Source organism: Diaphorina citri, unplaced genomic scaffold (genome assembly GCF_000475195.1).
Source record: "Diaphorina citri unplaced genomic scaffold, Diaci psyllid genome assembly version 1.1 scaffold79, whole genome shotgun sequence".
In the NCBI taxonomy this organism is placed as follows: domain Eukaryota; kingdom Metazoa; phylum Arthropoda; class Insecta; order Hemiptera; family Psyllidae; genus Diaphorina; species Diaphorina citri.
In genome coordinates, this window is record NW_007377516.1 from 370,358 (window position 1) to 376,273 (window position 5,916).

Here is a 5,916-nt window from a genome sequence, read left to right on the forward strand (position 1 = left end):
TTTGGACCGTCGCGTGGTTTACTTACCATAAAAAAAAAAAAACTGTAGGTACCTGCAGCTAATCAAAGGTTAAATCGAGCTTAAAGCGTGAATCTGGGTGCTTTTAATATTCATTAGCAAATCACCTCTCCTCCCCCTTCCACTTCACCAGACTTTCTCCTCCTTCCCTCCCTCTCTCCTCTCTCTTTTCCCTTCTCTCTCTTTTCTCACTCTTTCTCTTTCCCTCTCTCCCCCTTTCTTTCTCTCTCTTCCAGTCGTTGGGAGGGTGTGAATGAAACACGTTTTTCCTTGGGTGGATATACTAAGGCGGGCGATTGGACAAAGGGAAAATGGAGGGAGGGAGAGAGAGAGAGAGAGAAAGAAGGAGAAATTCAATCACTAAATGTCACCCCTCCCATTGTCTTCCCCTCATAGTATCTCACCTTTCTCTCCCTTTCTTTCTCCTCTCTCTCTCTCTCTCTCTCTCTTTCTCCTTTTCTTTCCTCTCTCTCTCTCTCCCTCTTTCTTTCTTATTCCCTTTAATCCACTTTTCATGCCCATCAAAATCTTTTGTTCCTTTCGGCGCTTTCTATTGAGATAAAAATATTATTAGGTGGGTATTCGTTTCCTCTTCAAATAGGAGGGTTCTGATAGACTCTGCGAGAGAAAGAGAAAAGGAGAAAGAGGAGAGAGGGAAAAAAGGTCCCTAGAAGAAGCCAAAGGATAATGATAAGTATGCGCCTAGAATTCAGTCAGGTATCTCAATAACTTGGAGCCATCTGGAAAAAATTCGGTCCCTTTTTTATCTCTCTTGGGTAGCGAAAGGGGACCTCAATGATCCCAAATATCAGAGACAACACCTGGGACGTAGGCCCTATGGCAGACCTTTCGGTTCCTTTTTTGTCCCTTCCTTTTCTAATTTTGCCTGTCATTAGGGATTATTAAAATTAAAAAGAGATATTTTGCCTGGAAAATCTTATTTTTTATTAAATTTAAGATTTTTAGGCTTTTTATTTTGCCTTTTTAAAAAAGAGGGTTCGGTTCCTTTTTTGGTGCCCTCCTCTTATCCGAAATTCTCGGCTATCCTAGGTAGGTAACTTATTCGTATGTTCAAATCTATAGTCCTATACCCTATCCTATACCTACGTATATGCAGTATAATTCTCAGTAGGTAGGTAAAGACATCGTAATTATGTACCTATTTCCTTCTACCTCCCATTGTTTCCTGCAGGTATCTAACCTGTTGAGGATATTGCTGTTGGTAATTTTGATAAAGGTATCTTCATAGTGACACAGTTTTTCTCACCTAGTGATCTTTGTACTTTGGAGAGAAAGTATTTTATTTATAGTTATATTATTTTATTACTACTTTAATCTTTTTAACACTCTTCCTTCTCTATTATTATACACAAAAGTTTTGTTCTAAAAACTTGTAAAGAACATGATTCCTTTGCATCTATGCAACTCCAGTGTCTGTAAACACATCTATGCATCTAAATAATTATGCATGTTCACAAAAAGTTAACTCTTTCGTTGAAAACTTCAGCATTAGAAAGCTGTCTCCCTCTCTCTCTCTCCTTTTATCTTCTATCAACGTAGATAAACATCTATTAACATCAAAGGTCTTTAAAGTCTTGAGTCATTTTGATTAAAGATTAAACGCTGAAGTGGTGTCGTTATTTGATTGCAACCTACACAACTACGAGTACACATCTTGTTTTCTTTTCTTTAGTTCTTTCCTCACAGGAAAAAAAAATGCTCTTTCAGCATTTGTCTATAAGGAGTGCACTTCAATAAAATAAAATCATGAAATTGAATAAATCGAGACTTGATTTTAATATGATGAAATGTTTAGAATATTTTTACTTTCTATTACCTTTACGTATAGGGAACCTATACAAGGTAATGAGAAAGTATTGCAATCGGTCCAAATTTTCAAAATCGCTCACCCCTTCACGTAGCGTATGTGGCTTTTTCGCCATTTTCTGTTTCTCCTGAGCCTGTGTAGTAGATAAAGTGAGTGAGTTATAAAGAAAGAACTACTCTTTTCAGTGAACTACTCAGTCAATGAGTCAGATCCTAACTACCTATACCTTTAAGAATAGTGAGTTAAAGACGCAATGGGTAGGTGTAGGTACTATTTGTAATTTTGTTCTGCAAGTAGGTACCAATATTGGAAGTGCTTCGTAGAACTTTACTCACTAACTCACCATATTATTATCACAACTATTACCTCTACGTACGTGTATTGAGTGTGTAACCATGCTACTCAACTTGTTCATTTGCCTATTTGTTTAGTAGGTAGGTATTCTCTATTTCTGTGTTTACGCAATATTTTAGATTGATTCTGGGAAATGTAGAGGGGGGAAAGCTTTTTTTAGTATATTTTTTAATAGCTCTTCCTAATTCTTTAACTTTTCCTCTTTTATGTCGAAAAGCTTTGAAACTGTTTAAGTGTCAGTTTTATTGTCACTTTCAAAACTTTTAGCACGCTTGTACTTTTGTGCATCGTCAATTGAAACTTTTGCTTTAACGTCGTCCCCTTTGTCCCCTGCCTCCACCAGAGTTCACTCTTTATTTTCTTACCCCTAATTGTACTTTTCTGAATTTTAATTTCTGATCTGCTCGTGGCACTTTTAATATCTCCCGGGAGATTTTGATGAAAACAGTCATTTCCTGTCAGTATTAAGGAAATAAAATGAAATTTTACTCGTACCTCGTTTATGGGCTTTATACAAAGTGATGATTATGCTGTGTCCTGTGTCTGAAGACAATCCACAAAATGAAGACAGCACCATTTACTGTATGAGTTTAGTATCAGTTACCTACTGTTCTCCAGGTTCATGCACTGAAGGAAGGTTCGTTTGGTCGGTATCCTAAAGGGTGGTCTTTTGGGCAATTGCGTGGTGCTGGCTCTGAGGAGACAGGTAACTTGTCGCCAAATGGAGGATAAAACCCCAGTTTATACAGTCAGTATAGTTACTCTAAACCTCACTAAAAAAAGCTTACCGGTAGGTGTAAGCGCTGGTGAACATCGGTGTCCAAATCTTCATCGCATCACCCTGCGTGAGGACAAGTTTGGAAATGTCTCCGAAGTCTTTGGGATTCCATTTCAAAAATGGATCCGTCCAATTCTGAAAAGAAAAAGTCAATACATATAAAAGTTCAATTATTCTATAACACTACACACGTTGCGAGTAGGTACTATCGAAAATAATGTCTGAAGACATCCTACTCAGGAACGCTGCAGACGTCCTACAACGGACAAACTCATGGTAATAATACAATTTAGTAATTTGGTGTGCATACAAGTAGAATCTAAATACATTTGGACTTACCATATCCATTATCATGTACAAGGACGCCTCTGAAGAAACATCTTGCTGGAACATAGATGAACAAAGGAAAATATTGAAAAATTTAGCAATTTGGTGTGCATACAAGTAGAATCTAAATACATCTAGGCGCACGGCAGTGCGCCAGGCCAAGTTTTTGGACTTACCATATCCATTATCATGTACAAAGACGCCTCTGAAGAAACATCTTGCTGGAACATAGATGAACAAAAGAAAAGGAAAATATTGATATTATCAGTGTGAAAATATTGATTAGAAATGATGAAAAAGTGCAAAGAAGTGACCTAATGCTGTGGTGTCCACAAATATTGTAAAAAGGCAAGAGTCTTTCTCAGCTTCTACCATCCGTACGTATTTACCATCCCTACTACCTATTATTCCTAAAGTAATATGAGTCTACTTTTTCTTCGCCTTTTCCCGTGTACAAACGGGGTCGGCGTTTTTCGTCAGCCTCTCAATCAGCCCTAACTAGGGTTATTGCTTTGGGCTGACATATTTGTCAACCCAAAGTCAGCAGGTGATTTTCGTACAACAAATATTTGTACCTAGATAATTTTATGTAGGTAATAGGGAATTTTCAACCAAATTCCCCATGAGGATTAGCTATTCATCTTGTAGGTAGGTACGTACCTATTTTCTTTGCTCTTGTAATCCCTATTTATTTAGTCCCGCAGGAACGCCCTATAACACCATCTTCGGCAACACACTCACCGACATTCGATCTGACGGCAATGTCTCCTATATGAACTTTGTCACGTTGAAGGCGATGTGTACCAGTCAATTATCACATTTTCCTAGGGATGAGCATGAGTGTCAGGTCACCATGGAAACATTTCACCATTTGAAACTGTTCTTGGTCAGCGAAGATGGGGTGAGTATAAGGACTGTAATTCAATAAGTATATCAAGGAGAGTTGAATAAATAATGTAATGGAGCAGTTGCAAGTGGGTAACGTCAAAGTTCACGTCGCCGTGACGTCAAAGTTCACGATTTACCGGAATTTTTTTAATCGATTTATCTCGGGATCTAGAAGTCGTAGAAGAAAAAGAAAAATTCCGTTGGTCCTCATTTTTCCTGCTCTATGACTTTGAAACATCGCCCAAGTAAGCGCAACTGATCCATTAGGTAATTTTATTACTTTTATTGTCCTAATTTTAGGAATGGACAGATGAGTTCCTGGCATGGAACCCTGAAGACTATGGAGGTGTGACTGTCACTCAAGTTGATAGCAAACATATTTGGACACCTCCTCTTTATTATGAAGGGTGAGTGATTACTGATTATGATTATACATACCTATTAGTATTTTTTGAGAAAAGTAGACCTCACTCAGACTCCTTTGCCCAAGCTGAGACGGCCAAAAGTTAGTATTTTAGGTATTCTCTCAACACTCTCAATACAAAGAACCCATGTTTTCTGTATGGCACATTGCATATTCACAATTACTGTACGGGGTTCATACAAATATGATCATCTTCATAATCTCTCTTGTCTACAAAATGTTTCCACAACTTTTACCTTCTAAAGGTGATTATTGTAGACTGTAATTCAATAAGTAGGTATATTAAGGAGAGTTGAATAAATAATGTAATGGAGCAGTTGCAAGTGGGTAACGTCAAAGCTCACGTAACGTCAAAGTTCACGATTTACCGGAATTCTTTTAATCGATTTATCTCGGGATCTAGAAGTCGTAGAAGAAAAAGAATAATTCCGTTGGTCCTCATTTTTCCTGCTCTATGACTTTGAAACATCACCCAAGTAAGCGCAACTGATCTATTAGGTAATTTTATTACTTTTATTGTCTTAATTTTAGGAATGGACAGATGAGTTCCTGGCATGGAACCCTGAAGACTATGGAGGTGTGACTGTCACTCAAGTTGATAGCAAACATATTTGGACACCTCCTCTTTATTATGAAGGGTGAGTGATTACTAATTGTGATTATACATACCTAGGTATTAGTATTTTTTGAGAAAAGTAGACCTCACTCAGACTCCTTTGCCCAAGCTGAGACGGCCAAAAGTATTTTAGGTATTCTCTCAATACAAAGAATCCATGTTTTCTGTATGGCACATTGCATATTTACAAATACTGTACGGGGCTCATACAAATATGATCATCTTCATAATCTCTCTTGTCTACAAAATGTTTCCACAACTTTTAGGTACCTAGAACCTTCTAATGGTGATTTTCGACCATATAGGTACAACAAATATTTGTACCTAGGTAATTTTATGTAATAGGGAATTTTCAACCAAATTCCCCATAAGGATGAGCTATTCATGTTGTAGGTACCTATTTGCTTTGCTCTAGTAACCCACTGGTCCTGATGTCAGTAGGTTAAAATAACACTTTAAGTATTCTTGTCATGATTCTCATAGCAATTAAAAGTTCAAAGTTAGACCAGACCAGACAGTGTTTCAAAGTCAAGGAGCAGGAAAAATGAGGAACAACGGAATTTTTCTTTTTCTTCTACGACTTCTAGATCCCGAGATAAATCGATTTTAAAAAAATGCCGGTAAATCGTGAACTTTGACGTCACGGCATACGCTCCCGTAGGCGATGACGTCACATCAAATGT

The 5,916-nt window shown here is 37.6% G+C and overlaps 1 protein-coding gene across 5 annotated transcripts in view; it reads right to left on the minus strand.

Annotated features, from left to right (window-relative positions):
* LOC103522298 overlaps positions 1-5,916 on the minus strand; it is a 17,295-nt gene that overhangs the window by 8,246 nt on the left and 3,133 nt on the right. The window lies entirely within an intron of this gene.